General features: G+C 51.6%; 1 protein-coding gene across 4 annotated transcripts in view; it reads right to left on the bottom strand.

Moving 5' to 3' along the window:
* Window positions 1-16,769, bottom strand: part of FRMD6 (FERM domain containing 6) — a 135,250-nt gene that overhangs the window by 55,604 nt on the left and 62,877 nt on the right. Inside the window, exon 1 of one of the 4 annotated variants that reach the window (XM_090034363.1) lies at window positions 13,579-13,715. The exons of 2 other annotated variants lie outside the window; for them this stretch is intronic. The gene's annotated coding sequence lies outside the window, so the exon portion shown is untranslated. Of the gene's footprint in view, window positions 1-12,764; window positions 12,788-13,578; window positions 13,716-16,769 lie in introns of those variants that run through there. One more of the 4 variants, XM_090034366.1, reaches the window with a different exon arrangement.

Raw genomic sequence — 16,769 nt, 5'->3', positions numbered from 1 at the left:
TAAAGCAAAACCTGCCTCCTGCTTGCGATGCCGCCACCACCAATTCGATTTGAGACGCGGTCGTTTATCATCCCGTGCTTTCTGTCTTTTGGTTGCTCCTAATGGCTTCTCGGGCGAGCGAGAATGGCATTTTTCCCTTCGCTGCAGTCTGCATTTCCCCCACTGCGCACACGCGCTTTGTGCTTTCTCTGGAGGGATTACAGACACGGCTTCGACGGGCTGGCAGGAGCGATCTTGAATCGCAGTGGTGATGTCTGTCGTTCACGAAGAAAGGGGGGTGGGGGGAACAAATTTAGGGATTATTCCAAATTTTGACAGCACATCTTAAAGCAGCAGCGTAAATCCTCTTCTGCTAGGATGCGATTATGCGCTTTCAATACTTTATAAGAGCATCCACTGTCAAACACGGAGAGAATCAAGGTTCATTATGGATGGGCATCAGACTCCCAAATAAGTCCCTGCCTATTCCTTTTTCAAACATTCACCGTCACCGCCAAAATTTCCAATCCCTTTATATCCACATCCAACTTGCTAATCATCAGCTGCTGTCTTAGCATGTCATTCTCAAAGAACTCCAATTTGATGAGAGGAGTGGCGCACACGATAATGTTTTTAGGTAAGGGAAGCAATAGTCAGAGCCAAGTGGATTATTAAGAGGGGAGAAAGCTTAAATTTACCAAACTCTGGATCACAAGGCAGGGATTATTTTTAGTTTGGAAATTTAAAGCATCTGCTTTACCTTACCTGGCTTTGGAGGTAGGCATGCAGCTGTTTTACAAGTTATAAACCCTCTGTTTAACACAGCTTCTGCTAACCAAAAGCTGGATTAAGTTCATGTCTGTGGTTGCCACATAATTAAAATCATCTCCAGGTCTGCCTGAATTAAAGGGTTTCCATGCACTGAATGAAGGGGGATGAAAGAGGCTTTTGCTGGATCTGGGAATCTCAGTTCTACCTGTCGGATTACGTCGACCGCCGCAAGAGTCTCAGCATTGAGAAACCGCCGTAGGACAAGAGAAACCTGGGATTTGCTGTACTAGAACGGCGGATCAGTCTACTGGCTCCCATGTCCCGCACCTGGTCGCTGCCAAGAGTCGATGGGCTGGAGGGAGGACGAGAACAGCACGCCACAGACAACTCGGCAATGTGCTCTATGGGGGAACGACTTCTTCCTCGCTGGCATAAACAGGTCACAGCCACACTAGTGCAACCTGGAGCGACACCGAGGAAGTCCAAAGAACTGCTAGACTGCAAAGAACGTTTTTCCAACTGCTCTAATAAAAGAGATCACATCTACCCAAACAACCTCGCCTGGCTTAGACCAGCGCAGCTACAAGCAACAACCCAAAGAACTACTATGCAGTTACAGCAGCAGAGCCATGGTCATTAGCTATGGCCATCTGCACCTGAGCACTATGCCCCCAGCCCCTGGCGACAGGTAGAAGGTGCATGGGGGTGCACGTGCACCCCCTGAGATCGGCCGTGCGCCCCCGGATGTGCCAGCCGTGAAACCGGAAATGCACTTCCGGTTTCACCGCTGGCTTGGCAATTGGCAGCTGGGAGACCCCCCTGCCCTCGCTTGGTGATCTGGTTCCCCCCGACTCAGGAGGCACCAGTCACCCATGCCCCCAGTAATGATGCTAGCTTGCGAGGCCCGCATCCCACAGCCCGATTTGCCCACAAGGCTCCTGCTGAAGCCAACAGGACTTCTGCCAGCGCACGAACCGCAGAAAGTTGACTCACTGCGTTTCTGTCATAGAAGAGCAGATGGTGGAGGCAGTCGAGGGGCTGAGAAGGAAGAAACCCAAACCCAACTGGCAGACGGTGCTGGAAGGGAAGAAGGTGTGGAGACCACAGCAGCTTAAAAAAAGCTCGTGTGGGATGAGTGCAAACAGCTGACGTCAAAGATCATCGATAGTGATACAGAGATCTGGAAATCAGAGCCACGCAGCCGGCTGGGTGGTTCATTCATAGTGGTCAGACACAGGTGGCAAGAAGAGTGGCTGCCACTATGGATAATGGTACTAGACAGGGACTGCCCTGCCCGAAAAGGACACTGAGAGCCCAAGGAAATGTGAATTTCCATTAGCTACCAGTCAGGACACTCACCACTTAGCAATTCCTCCCCACAAGCAGTCATTTTCCTTTCCGAGAGATCATCGCTCCCAGCAGGGTTTTGTCACTGCATTTCTTTCCCACCCACTCGAAAACAAGTCACGGCACAGGGCCCAGCCCTCGGGTGTTCAGTGCAGGGGTCCCATCGTCCTGAGACACGCTGGGATGGGATTCAGCCCCCAAAGCAGACACCTTAAGCCTGCTCGAATTTGTGCCTGTCACACGCATGCTGAATTTCTCCTAAAACAGAAGTCACGCTGCTCCTTCTGCACCAGAAGTGGGTCCCTAGTGAAAAGACGACAGCAACCTGATCAGGGGAGAGAGTTGTGCAGCGATGCACACAGCGCCAAAACAGTCTCTGGCCTTCACGTGATGCCTTTTCCGTCAGCTTCAGACGGGTGCATAAAGTACCCTTATGGAGGTGCAGTCATTTTAGGGCAATAAAAAAAAAAAGAGCGAGCACCCAGACTGCTGCAAAGGATGCCTGTAGGAAGCCGATTTGACCCAGCTCCACCAAGGCAAAAGCTGTTCAGCTACTATTTTTTTTTTTGGATCGGGTCGTCCATTATTATGCACCAGGTAAATGTTACTCTCTTCATGGAAATGTCGGCCCAGCCCTATCTGGCGAGAGCTTTCAGCCGCATTGAGACCGGGAAGTCTCGTGCCAAAACTTGCTGGTGGTTTCTGCCCTGGCTGATCCCAATGCACATCAGCATGGGTCAGATCAGAGGCTGGCACACCGAGCGTTTCAGGTCGGGGCTTTCCCGCCAGCTGCAGGATGGCCCGGAGACAGTCAGGATACTGGGGCATATTTCAAAGCCTGGAAGCATTACATCTCCGCTGGGAACTGACACCATGTTTTCCTGTGCACGGTGGATAATCAAGGCGGCTGGATCTATAAAAAAATAAGTTTCGTCTAAAGCAAAAGCATCCAAACAAGACCGGAGAGCTGAGCTCCTGGAGACTAGGCCAAACGCTCAGCTCTGCCGCAGCACTCGATGAACACCGAAGTAGGTGCATTGCCTGGGCTCTGAAGCCTACACGCTTGAGGACTGTGCCTCGGGGCTGGCAACAACCACGGGCTCATTAACACCTGCTGAGGAACCGCCCTTCCCCTAGAGCCTGTTTCCTGGGGGTGAACCGCTCAGTCATCCAGCTCCGACCCCGGCTGCCTTGCAAACATAAAAACACCCTTTGACAATTGCATAACCGAGGCATTTTGGCTGGGCTGAGCGATCATCCCCGGGGGGGAAAAAAGAACGGCTTGTTCAATGGGCTCCAGAACTGCTCGAACTCCTCTTGGTTTCCACACTCCCCCAAATTATCCTAACAAATAGGTTCGTAATGTCTCTGCTTGCGAATGCTTGGCTCCACGATATTAGTCCTCCCGTTTGCACACGCGATATTGCACTGTACTGGTACGGCCCTGAACAGAGACAAGATTGCAAACAGCACCAGCAACGCCCCTGGCCCGTGCATTCGCCAAGCCAGCCCTGCGCGGCATGTATTCTGCATTTCAATTGTGCCAAGCGCAAGGAATATCCTGGGCCTGAGAGATAGCAGCACGGAGTACATTTTACTGCAGTAGCCCTTCTTTGTTTAAGTGTACGGCGGTGGCTGGTTGAGTGGCCCGGGGCCCATGACATGAGGGTGATGAGGGTGCTCTGTATTTGATTCCTGCTCTGCCGTGCGTTGCCCACAAGACAGCGGAAAGATCTCTTCCCGCGTCCGCTCTCTGCCTCCACGATGGGAATCGCAGAATTTCCTGCCTCTCCTGCTTGCTCTTTCGTGCCTGTTTAGAGGGTAGGTGCTTTGGGAGAGGTCTCAGCTTCCCATTTGGGTCCCTGTGGTGTTCAGCACAATGGCCCCCTCCCCTGGAGGCCTTCAAGTCTGATGACAGTGGTTTCCAGCTCAAGGCACCCTGCCGTAGGCTCAAGCCAACCCCTTCTCAGAAAATGGCAGCTCTTAGTTTTCATTCATTCCTCAACTACAGAAAAGACTAGAGCAATTCCTTCTGCTGCAAAAACCCAGAAAGAGCCAACTGTGGGTTCCTGTTTGAAATCTCCGAGGTCATCTTGTGAATTAGGTTTGCACAACTAACCATGCTAAGACTGTAAGGCACCCCTGAAAGGATCTTGAGGCACCCCAGGCTGTTGCATCTCCCTGGCTGAGAATCACTGTCCTGGGGGGATTACCCAGAACAAGGTAGATCCTGGCACCCGGAGATGACCATCTCCAACTCTGGACCCTGTACCTCCAAGGGCATGGATGGATGGGTGTTCGTGGCTTTGCAGCAGGCACCCCACAGCCTGAGTTTGCAGAAATGGCTGCTAATTGCAAGGACCCAGCTCAGAAGCAATGAGGCTGATTGACAAGATGAGCACCGGCCGCTACAAAGGGCACAGCAGAAGGGCAGATGCTCTGAGCATCAGGACCTGGAGACATCTGAGCTGAGCATGCAGAACCAGCTACGTGTTTGTGGCTCCATCTCTGGGGGAAGCAAGGGGAGTCTTGCAGGAGCAGGACCATGGGCCGAGACCTTCTGTATTCACTCTGACCGAACCTGGTAGCTCTCTGGACATGCACGAGTTCACTTTGCCTCTCTGCCCCGGCTCCTGAAAAGGTTCCCAAGAGCTCTGCATGTCATCAACCAGGGAGGGTGCTCAGGACTGACAGTTTATCAATCACGGCCCTATGCCCCAAAAAACCTGGCACACTTCTGGCTCCTGTTTGCCCAAAATGGATCCTTACAGACCAGAATCCAGCAGCTCCTACCTGTTGCTTTGCTTTATCATCGTACTTAGCAAACCTGTCCAGAAGCAGCAACACATGGCACCTCCCCACCCTATAAATCCAGCAAAGGAAATCAGGGAGGTCAACGCCATGCTTCATTCCTATGGGTTCAATCTCCAGGGAAGGAGTTTGACCCACGATGGCTGGGAAATACAATCTCTGTCCTCCTTTGGCTGCAATCCATAATAAAAGCTGCTTTCACCCGAGCCTGACCCACGAATATGAGTCTAAAAAATCCTATTCTGCTGACAATTAGGCGGTGCGATACCAACCCCATGGCTGTGCAGTATGAGCAAGACACTTGGGAATTTGTATTTCTCCTCCTTTCCCCGCCACCCTTACAGTCTCCCGTCGTCCTGATCAATGGGAAGGAAATGTTGAGCACAATTACAGCCCAGTTCATGGATGGCTTGTTGGCATATGGATGGAAACAATTACCCAGCCAGGCAGGAGCTTTCAAGAAGAGACATAATGTTGTTTAAAAACAGAGGCTGTTGGCTATTAGGAGAGAATGAGGGATGCTAACTGGATCAATTAGCATTGCAAAGGAGAGACAGGGTAACGCACACCCTGGCTAGCTGGCATGACCTACCTGGACCCCTCGTCCAAAAGACCCGAGATGCATTGATGGTACTGCCGAAGGGAGGAGCTGCTGGACAAGAAGGGGGCGCTTGATCAAGAAGAGATCAGTCGTTCATCTTTGCCCCGTGGCCATTTCTCCAGCACTCACTCTCTCTATCTGGAGAGCCTGCTCTTTTGGCCATTTTCTATTTCACAAGCAAGGAAAAGCATTTGTCTCATGCCGGTTTATCCAAAGCCGTACCGATGTCCCTGGAAGCCAGCTCTTCTTTCTGAGAGAGTCAGCACAGTGCCAGGGACTTTAGGCAGGATTTGAAGAACTGTCTAAGGCATCTGGGTACCCAATTCCCAAAGGGAGTGAGATGCCCCGATCCACAAGCACTGCTGAAAAAAAAATCACGGTCCATTATCATTATCTTCCTAGGAGCCAAATGGGCACTTTGGGCCAGACAGGGATACTTCTACTCTCAGTGACTTGCACTGCGAGTCTACCCCTGGGAGGGTTACTCAGTTTGGAGAAGAGAAGACTAGCGGTGGGGGGGATTTGCTAACAGTCTTCGAATACCTGAAGGATGAGGATAGAGAGGATGGAGTCAGATTATTCACTGCGGCTGTAGGGCATGGGACCAGGAGCAATGGCCTCAAACTGCAGCAGAAGTGTAGGTGGGAGATTAGGAGGAACTTGCTGATTCTGAGCCGTGGAATCTCCATTCCTGGAAGTTTTCAACATCAAATTAGACAGATACTTGAGCTGGGATGGTTTAGGCAGGAACAATCCTACCTTGAGCAGGGGGCTGGGCGCAATGACCTCCTGAGGTCCCTTCCAGCCCCGCAAGTCAATGTGGTGTTGCCCGCCCTCCTGCATCATCTGACACCTAGCAGGGAAGAGAAATACATACAAGGCCCTGGCTTCTCTCGCAGTCTCTTCTGCCTCCGAGTCTTTTGCATCGAGTCAAACAGGAAAGGGAGAACATGTAAGCACAACAGAGATTTCCTGAGCAACTCCCATGACTCAAGGAGACAGGGACCAGGCCTGTGCGAGGGAAAGCTATGGAGCCGGTGCCTTTAAAGGAGCACGCCAAGCACTCTGAAAAAGCGGCCTCCGAATTAAAGACGCCTCCTGCCCTGGCTTTTCTTACCAAGCCTACAGCTAATGCCATGCAAGTGTCCAAGCCGTGACAGATTCAGCACTGTGACTTGGCTGCGGGCTCGAGCAGAACCCAGATAGGATTGCATGGTTATGGGGAATGCATATCTAAGCATTTCAAGCCATGAAGTCCCTCTAAAACCAGGAGCCCTCTTCAGTGTTTTGCATTACATCTCCTCGAAAAATGATGCCCAGGATCCAAGACTGGCTGTCATCGTGGCTGGGATAACGACTAAGTCATTGCTTTGAATGGACTTCCCAGCTGGAATTCGGCACGTCCGTGATGGCTGCCAGAAACTCCCATCCTCTTTCCTGGTCCGTACCAGATGCTGCGCACCTGGTCCATCCCTTCAGGTCCGCCCACGTAAATCCTATCCAGACAAGCACACGGGGACCAGGACTGTGTGAAGAATTGATTTTTTTCAGTTCAGCAGCTGAACTAAAGATAAAGAAAGTGCAGCCTGAGCCGAGCCCAGCATTTAAAACGAAACAAAACCAAAAAATGACGCAAAAGTTCCAAGGGTTACAATAGACTCGCAGGGGCGAGCAATTATTTTCGGCAGAGGGCCGCTTACTGAGTTTTGGCAAGCCATTGAGGGCTGCATGACAGGCAGCCCAGGGCAGATAAATATTAATTTTCTAAATTTTTCAGGGGCCCTGCGGGCCACATTTTGCCCACCCCTGCAATACAGCCACACGCACACATCAGCTCAACAGGCAGAGCTGGTGCACCGAATTGGTGCATGATTAAAAAGGGAGTTCGTTCTCAAATGATGGTGGTGGTAGATTCCAACTGGGCGGTATCACTACTATCTCAATACACGCAAAATAAATGCCGGGCACCTAACAGAAACAATATTAAGACCTGTCATGTATGAAAAAAAATGCTGAATTTCTTCCTCGGTATAATGACCCCCCCTCCCTTTGGATGGGTCTTGATCTCCCAGTAATGAGGCTTTTCTTCCTCTAATGGTTTGTCTGCTGCCCTTAGGAGTTTCCCTCCCTCCTTCCTTTTTCACAGCTCCACTCTTTACATTTCCTGTGCTCGCCTGCCTCCCTCCTTTGACCTGATGAAGGATGCCTTGCATTCGAAAGCCTGTCTAACCTGATTCCAACCACAGCGTCGGTCCAATCAAAGATATCACCAACCCCCAAAAAATCCCGGTCTCTCGAATAATTTCTGGACCATCACAGCTGCTACATCACTCTCACGCTACCTAGAAAAGGCGCAGGAACATCTCCTATCACTTCAGATGGGTACCACTGATCAAAGTGAGAGCCCACAGGAAGCCAGGCCTGCCCTCGTATTAAAAGCATCAGGGAAAGTTATATGCAAGGGAGGCTGCACTCATAGCACCTGAATGGCCATGGAAACCTGCAACCAAGGTCACTCCAGTGGCTCCAAATACTCAAGTCAAGCAAGTTTGTTACTGGCTAAGGCCTCTCATTTCATGGCACATTGGGATCCGATCCCTGATCCCAACAATTGCACCTCCCGCCATGCCATATCTGCATAGCAGGAGGTGCAAGTGTTGGGGCCAGGGAGCAGACCCCAATCATGCTGTTACTCCTTGCCAGTGGAGGGGATGCCTGGGGTCGTAGTCCTGGGCCCCCTACACTGGTAAGTTGAAAGAGGAGTGCCCGCCGGTCCAAAAGAAGAGTGCCTGATTGTCAGCTGGCCCCTCAAACTCTACCAGGACTTGAACTGGCTCTAGCGTGGGCTGGGGCTGACAGTCAACTGCTTGGGGATCAACTGGAGGCCCCAGGGCTGGCCAGGGCCTGCCGCTGATAAGCAGCTGATTTCTGGCCCTGGCTGGGACAGTCCTGGGTCTGGTTTCAGACCAGGGCTGGGCTGACAAACAGCTGATCGTCAAAACCCCCTGCCCCGCAGCTCTGCCAGGTGCAGCAGATCAGGGGCTCCCAGGGAGGGGGGACAGGTAGAGCTGAAGGGCTTCCGCCGCAGAGGACTTAATCCTGCCAGGAACCTCTGATCCCCCATGCCAAGCACAGGGTTTAAAGATCCCTCTGGTTGGAGCTGTTCCACCTTGTACAGAAAAGTTTGGGCAAGACACAGATTCAGCCCCGTTGCCAGCACACAGTTGGGGCAGCTGAAACACCTGGGTTGCGATCCTGATCCAGCGTTTGCACTGGATCAACAGGAGGGACCGAGGGTCCTCCCAGGCCTGGTGGGTGGGCATTCTCTCCAGGGAGGGGAGAGCCAGGGAGTTCAATGCCCTCCAGGTGGAGGACAGGACAAAGCCCTGGTAACCTGCACCCCGGGTGAGTGCTTTCCTCCCAGAGCTATGGGATAAATGGGGGCAGACTGCACCACTGCCATCAGCCATGGGATAAATGGGGCAGATTGCACCACTGCCATCAGGACAAAACTATCCTGGGAATTCTTGAGGACAATCAAAACTGAAGCCAGGGAATTCGCCCTTCCCTGGAAGGATAAAAGGTTTTCATCCAGTTGTCCCAGGGACAAGAGCACTGCGACACACTGACTGCCATCCCAAAGGTCTCATCCCTCCCTGCAAACACAACTGTTGCTGCTTGTCAGTCAGCCAAAAAAAGGTTTCCCCCGAAGTTTCCTGGTGAAACATGTCTTCTAGCTCTCTCAGCAGGCTCGGTTTGTAACGGGGTCAGGTGCATGCATCAACCCGGTCCTTTCAATGGGATTAGATGGGCAGCAGCATCCGCAGGAAGCCTTGGATGGACTCTACCAGGATTTTGCCCATGCTGTTGTTTCACCCACGTCTCCTTCCTGATCAGGTCCCGAGATTCGGCTCTCTTCAGCTCCTGCTCAATGGTTAAGGATCCTGGCTGGGGGAATGGAAGTCGTCTTTGCAATTCAAGCCCCAGCATTTCCTTTTTGGTCCAAGAAATGCTTTTAATTTGCATCTGTTTTCCTCCCCAGGCCTCCTTCCTGCTCGGATGTTTACATGGGCGGAAGTTTTCTGCATATTGCTTCCACGGCTCTTCATAGCCCTTCTAAACCACACTGCCCACGCTGACCTTCCCCTTGTTTAGATTGCAGCGGGATGGGTTTCAGCTGCACTTTTCTCAGCAGTTCGTTAGCTGTATCTCCTTAAGTCCAAACTGCATGAGGAGAAGCAGGGCTCTGCCACAGAGTGATGCTCTCCATCCCCGACACCCCATCGGAGATGCACAAAGCAAGGCAGCCAAAAGCCCCCACCGTCTGGGCCTGCTCCCAAGCTCAGAGAGGACAAGAGAGAAACCTCAACGGGCTTAGGAGAGATGCTAGTACAGTGAACATCTTTTGTTCTGAAATGCATATCCAACTTGCTCATCCAAAAGACAATCATATTAATAATAATAATCATATTAATAATAACAAGAACAAACAAAAACAAACAAGGGCTATTTTTTCCCATTTAAGTCGATGACAACTTCGCTGCTAACTTCAACTGGGCTAAGCCACACGACATTGCTTTTTGATCCTTAAAAACTACAGGCCCTTCTTTCTCTGCAGGCCTGCAAGCGAGGAACCGGGGGGTCGTAAACAGAAGGGCCTTGCGTTCATAGCTAAAAGCAGCTCAATGCTGCCGTTCATAAATAACTCGCTGTGAATTATTCAGTGTCCTCCCAATGCGTGCACACACACACTGCAAGCTGCATTGCTCATTGCTTACTTCTCGGTTTTTAGTTGGAAACTGCCGCTCCGGCACAGCTGAGGTTAAACGCTTTGTTTCACTCGACAATGTGAATGAACTTAAACTTCTTCAGCAGAAAGAGGAAAATGCTTTTTTTTTTTTTTGCTTAAAAAGTATCTATCTATATTATTCCAGTACTTGCTTTTCCAGAAAACACGTAAAAGTAAATGAACAACTGGGCAGATATTTGAACCACAACCCTAGCTTGCCTATTGCATCTGGGGTCCAGAGCATTTATGAAAGCAGGAGGAGGGAGGAGAGGGAATTGAGATCATCTTAATTTGAAATTCACATATATTTTTACATCTGCTCTGAATTAATCTTTTCAGAGTTCTGGCTTTCATGTCAAGGAGTAATTGCTTACAGACTTCGATTTGCAAGACAGAGTTTGAATAAGCTCTCAAGTGAGATATATAAAAAAAAGCACCCAAGAATGCTCTTACAAAATGAAATTGGAACCACAGCACATGCACCCAGCAAAAGTAGTCGTTGGAAACAAAACCGTTTCAGATTAAAGGGTTTTTACCAAAAAAAGAGGCCAAATAAACCCACTGTATCCACCATTTAAGAGGCAGAGATTTGACAAAAAATATTGCAAAATGAGCTCAGGAGCTAAATAAAAGAGGAAAGTCCTGTAGGACCAGCCTTTCCATCAGCACACATTTATAATGCTTTTAGAAAATCATGCAAGGCTGTAGCTTGGGGTGGATACATCCCAATGAGGGTACAACGCCTCGGCCACTATAAAGCTGACTCACAACACAGTATGACAACGCAGCCTCCTCAAATATTTTTATTGCAACAGCTGTACTCCTCACTCGGACCATTGCCTCATATTTTTTTTAGAAGAGACAGAAAACTGATTAAAGTTGCCAAAAGTGTTCCCACTTTTAGACACCAGCAGGCTGCTCTCTTAACTGTTTAAAGCATCTCAGGCTGAATTTTTCCAGGGAAAATTGCAATGGTTCTGCTCATCCTAAGAATGGGGTTAGGAATCAAGTGCACCGCTTGGCCTGTATTACGATGAGTCTGGCTTGCTTTTTCATAAAAGCTCCCACATCTCTATGCTGTAAATCGGGACCATGCGGGACCATGAATCTGGCAGAGGTGGCTTGTGCATCACAGGGATATTCCTCCGACATCCCTAAGATCTTCCCAGGACTTTTTTAAACTTTGCAGCTCCCTCATGCTCCAGGGAGACTTTTTCCATCTGAAATGCTGAAACGCTCCTGAGATTCTGCCCAACACGGGCATGCCCCATCCCGGAGCAGAGCAGTGGCTTTCCCTGCAGCTGCAACCCAGGGCTGCTATAAGCCTGGGACACGATTAAAAACGCACAAGCACAACAAGGCTAAAGTCAAGCTTCTCTGGGCGACCTTAATCCTGGCATCTGCAAACTACAGCGCACTTGTAAGTGTAATAACACGCATCTAACAGCATGTAGTTAGCAGGAGAGCTGCTGAACCACACGGTGACTTTAAACGGGGTTATACATCTTTGACAGCATACACCCGTGTAGTCAACATAAAACCACACACACTTATACACACTTACTTCACACACTTCCTTCCTATTTTTGCATCTATGGAAAATGACAGACGTGCCGATTGCTGGCGTGACACACACACGTACACGCACACACTTCTTTCCTTTCTATTTTTGCGACTATCAAAAAGCGACAGACGTGCCAATTGCTGGTGTAACAGAGTAGTCAGGTATTAAAGATAACTTGCCAGCCAATTAAAGACTCTGACCTTAACAGGAGGGCATCTTGGCATCTCACTAGGATACTGATCTGATCCAAGTGCTAACGAGATGTATGTTAGCTCTCCCCCATGGAGCTGGAGCCTTTCACGCCACTAACCTTACTCAGAGGATGCTGTAAACACAATATGTTAATCCAAGGAGAGCAGAAGTATTTAAAAAAAAATCAATTTGGTTATATCACTGCATTCATTAGACATTTAAAAATAACCCCTGCTCCTTTATTTCCATATGATAGCAAAAAAAATACTAAAAGGCCCCGAATCTGGAAAGACTTGGGCACATACAGGGATGAAGTTCCCCAAATGAACCTGCTAAAGCAAGGTTGCACCCCGAATCCGTTCTTGGAAACCTTGGATCGATGCGTTCTGGCTCCCTGCGGGACTGCTTTTGGGAGTAAGAGCACACATTTGCAAGACGGGATGTGAAAATCTCCAGCTTGCTATAAACTCAGCGACATTTAAAGAGCAACGCCGCGGTTAAAGCAGCTCATCTACCAGACTTCCAGCACCCATACCAGCTTCAGCGGTTTTCACGCTTTGATCTATTATGCAGGAGCGGATTTCAAAAGGCCTCTCTTCTTCGCCCTCTTACAGAGCGCTTTCCCGCAAACATCTCGATTGTTTCAAAGCACATCATGAAACTGAGCTTCACCATCCAGTTCAAAGCCCCTTCCCTTCCCCCCCGCTTACAGCTAGCCGGACAGCTATCGATTAAAATGGCAGCACCATGAACCGACAGCGATGTTTGGCTCAAATCCTGCTCCAAGCAGCGAGCTCTCGTGCTGATGCCAGCAGGGCTGTTTGCCCACGAGGGTCTGGACAGGTACCGCAGACAAGCCTCCGCGACAGCTCAGCCTGGAGAAAAGTTTTCCTCCCGGCGGCACCGATGCTGTTAAATTTCAACTCCCTGAAATCGCGCAGAGGAAATGACTAACATTCTTGGAAAATGAAGCCACTCGCAGTTTCTCCAGCACCACCGACTAATCCCGAAAACTGCACCCCGTGGCACTCCGGAGGAGCTCAGGCAGGGAAATCCCGGGGGGCACACGCAACCCGACCCCCCCAGAATCGAGGCCCGGGTTTCTAGAGCGGCGAGGGCGATCGCCCGGCTTTCCCAACGCCTCTGAGGTTGACAAGTGACAACGAGGAGCAAAACCCAGCGGCCCCCCAACCGCCTGGACCACCGCCGCGCCGGACGGACCCTGCCCGCCGGGTCTCTCTTGCGACGGGCAACTCTTGCAGGCCGTTGCGCCCAAGCGGACCCGCTCTGCACCCCTCGAGTCCATGCCCGGGCGCGCCGGCGGGCCCGGGGGCAGCGCGGCGAGAGCTGGACGGGACCTCCGGCCTCCCAGCTCGAGGCCAGCACCCAGCGCGCCTCGCCCCTGAGGGGGCATCCCGCCTGGTGCCCGGGACAGCCAGGTCCGGAGGAAGGCGACGCCCTGCCCATGGGTACCAGTGGGACCCGGGGGCGGGGGATCCTCCCTGGCCCCAAGGGTGTGCTCACCTGCGCGGTGCTCGGCGCTGCACGGCCCCACACCCGCACCCGCACCCGCACGGACACGGACGCGGAGCCCAGGCGGCGGCGGCGGCGGCGGCGAGGAGCTGGAGCCGGGGGCGGAGCAGGCGCCTCCCGCCCGCCCCGCCCCCAGGAGCGCCCGGCCCGCGGCCTGGACGAGGACGGGGGCGGGCTTCACCCCTCAGGCTGGAGTGGGGCGGGGTGCCCCTCTCCTCAGCACAGCCCCCGTGCCAAAATCCAACGTAAAAATTCATGGCGATACCGAGCAGCTAGGTTTTTGTGAGGAAAAACCATCTTTAACGCCAAGCTTCGGGGCAAGAAGTGAGGGGCAGGCAGGGCTGTTGCCCCGTGGCCTGGGGGAGGCTGTAGGCCCAGGCAGGCTTCGCCCTCGCCGGTTCCTAGCTACGGGGTCATGCCCCGCCGCTCAGGGCCGGGCCCGGGCCACATTCAGGGTCCGAGAGGAATCCCAGCTCGCGGGGATGTTGTTCATGAGGGCAACTCGATTTTTGAAAAAAAAAAGTCAAACGTAAAGAAATCTCCGCTTGCGAGCTTTTGGGCAGGAATTTAGGGTCAGGGAGGAATTTTACCTTACGGTCTTGGGGGGGCATCTACACCTGCGTTGATGCGTCTGATGCTAGCTTGTGGACAGGCTGCACCCCGACAGGCTCCTGGCGAGGGGGTGCCCACCGCTCAGCGCGGACCCGCGGCAAGTTTAGGGTCTCGAAGGAATTTTACCCCCTGGGCAGGCTGGTACAAACGTGCATCTGATGCTGGGGGGTAGGCTGTAGCCGTGTCGGTCTAAGGACCGAGGCGGACTTCAAACCCCGGGTTTCTGGGTGCATGGTTGTGCCCCTCTGCTCAGGGGCAGACCCAGGGCAAATTTGAGGTCAAAAGGAATCAGAACGCACAGTGATCTCTTTCATTAGACCAACTAGATCTTTGCACGATAAAAAAAAAAAAAGATCTTTAATTGCAAGCTTTTGGGCAGGACTTTAGGGTCAGGAAGCAATTTTACCCCATGGTCAGATTGGTACAAGCTGGGTGCATCTACGCACTTATTAATGAGTCTCAGACACCGGCAGACAAGGGTCTTTGGGTAAATCGGATCTCTTTCATTACACAGACTCTTAGGACACTGCACGTTTAGTTTACTTCTTTAGTAAAACTCTAAATGCACACACAGGACCTAAAGTTACTGCACAGTAGTGCTGGCATGGTTATTTAGTGACGCTTGCAGTGCATTAACTTAATAGCACTGTGCAGTAGGCTACGAGCACAGCTTTTGCCAGGACATGCGACAGCGCAGGGTTATTACACCACTGTGCAGTAAGCATCTTGTGTAGATGCACCCACTGGGGAGTTTTGGCTTGTGTGCTAGGGGCATGGCCTCTGCCTGGCATCTCTTGAGCGCGTATCGACAACCGTTTATAGCAGCGGGATGTTGGCTGCTGCGGCTCCCTGCTTTCAGGGTGGCAGGTTCGGGTGCGAAGTCCGTGCTGTGTCAGGGCTGATGGTGGTCTCACGAAGCATTCTGATCATGGGTTTGTACAGGATGGTTCGGATGGGGATGAGCCTGCCTTGAGCTAGACCCAGCAACCTCAGGAGGCCCCTTCCAGCCCTACTGCTCTATTAGTCTATGACAGGGGCAGGCAATTATTTCGGGCGGAGGGCCGCTTACTGAGTTTTGGCAAGCCATTGAGGGCTGCATGACAGGCAGTCAGGGGCAGATATATATATATATTTTTTTTTAGGGACCTCGCGGGCCAGATGGAATGGCCTGGCAGGCCACATCCGGCCCCTGGGCTGCGTTATGCCCACCCTTGGTCTACAACTTCCTGCCTCATTATCATGTAGGAGTCAGTTTAAGCTCAATGCAGATAGAAACAACCACTGGAATGTGCACAAAATTTGTATATCAATTTAAAAAAAACCCAAAACACACACAATACAACGTACCAGGCAAAAAAAATAGTCAAAAAAAAATTGGGTCGTTAGTCCTGTAGTCATTAGTTAAGTGTACATCTCATTCAGAACCATAAGGCAAAATCTAGTCTTCTTGAGTGACTCCATAGTACCTCCAATACCTTCCTGTCAGTCATTTCTACACTCCAGTTAATAGTACCACACTGGAGTTAGAGTTACAAAGTCTTCAGGGCTGTGAAATAGCCTTTCCTGAAAACCTCTCCCCTGACACAGCAACATTGCAGGGGGAGAAAGAAAGATAGTTTGAATAGTGAAACTCCAGGCCCATTAAGAAGGAGAGGGGTGTTCACATGGGTGGAGTAGAGAAAGATTAGCAGAGATCAGGGAGATAAGCCATGAAGTCAGCTGATCCCCTCAGCACTGCCGGAATAGAAATGTCACTGCCTCTCCCAGCTGCAGCCGGGGGAGGAGAGGAGAGGTGTCCCTTAGCCCCAACAGTCACCACTCAACCCCTTCCCCAAAAAGTCATCCAGACCCCAGCACTTCCCAGTCACGACCCATCTGGAGATGGTCTTTCCAGAGGCTCAGCAACATCACCCTTCTGGAGACCCGCCCCCAGCAGCCAGCTAGAAGGCCTACAGCAATACCCTTGGGCAAGCTGGGCCCGAGGCCCTAGCCTGGCACTGACTCACTTGGTGGTGCCATGGGCACATCACTTTGCCGCTCTTCCGCCTCTTTGTCCATCTTGCCAGGCAGCGATGCTTTAAGGGCATGGGCTGTTCCTCACTGTGTTCATGGAGTGCCTAGCATCACCTTGCAGCCTGCCGTTGGGGATGGCTCTGCTTTGAGCAGGGGGTTGGACTAGGTGACCTCCTGAAGGCCCTCCTAGCCAACTTTTCTAGGATCCTATAACTGCATGCCCGAGGCACTAAGAGGGAAGGGCTGGAGAGGTAGTTTGGATGGACAAAGCACACTGATACCAAACCAGCTCCTTGTGGGGAGCTGGAGCAGGAAGAGAGGAGATGGGATTACCCAGGGAGGTGCTTCATTAGACATGGTACAGGTTCAGGGGCAACCTCCCAGCTGGCTTGTTTGAGCTCTCAGCTGTTCAGAGGCAGCAAGGTGGAGGCAGGTGTGGGTCTCTGGATCAGCATGCCCATAGGTTGGAAAAGATCACAGGGCAAAGGATGTGTCAACTGCAGCACGAACAGCTCAGCTCTCATGTCTGCAATTCTCAGGACAAGAGGACAGGCAGA

The sequence above is a fragment of the Crocodylus siamensis genome, chromosome 2, assembly GCF_052110815.1.
Source record: "Crocodylus siamensis isolate JL-2025a chromosome 2, ASM5211081v1, whole genome shotgun sequence".
Classification (NCBI taxonomy): Eukaryota; Metazoa; Chordata; order Crocodylia; family Crocodylidae; genus Crocodylus; species Crocodylus siamensis.
The sequence above is the reverse complement of the archived record's forward strand: the minus strand, read 5'-3'. Positions and strand labels throughout refer to the sequence as shown.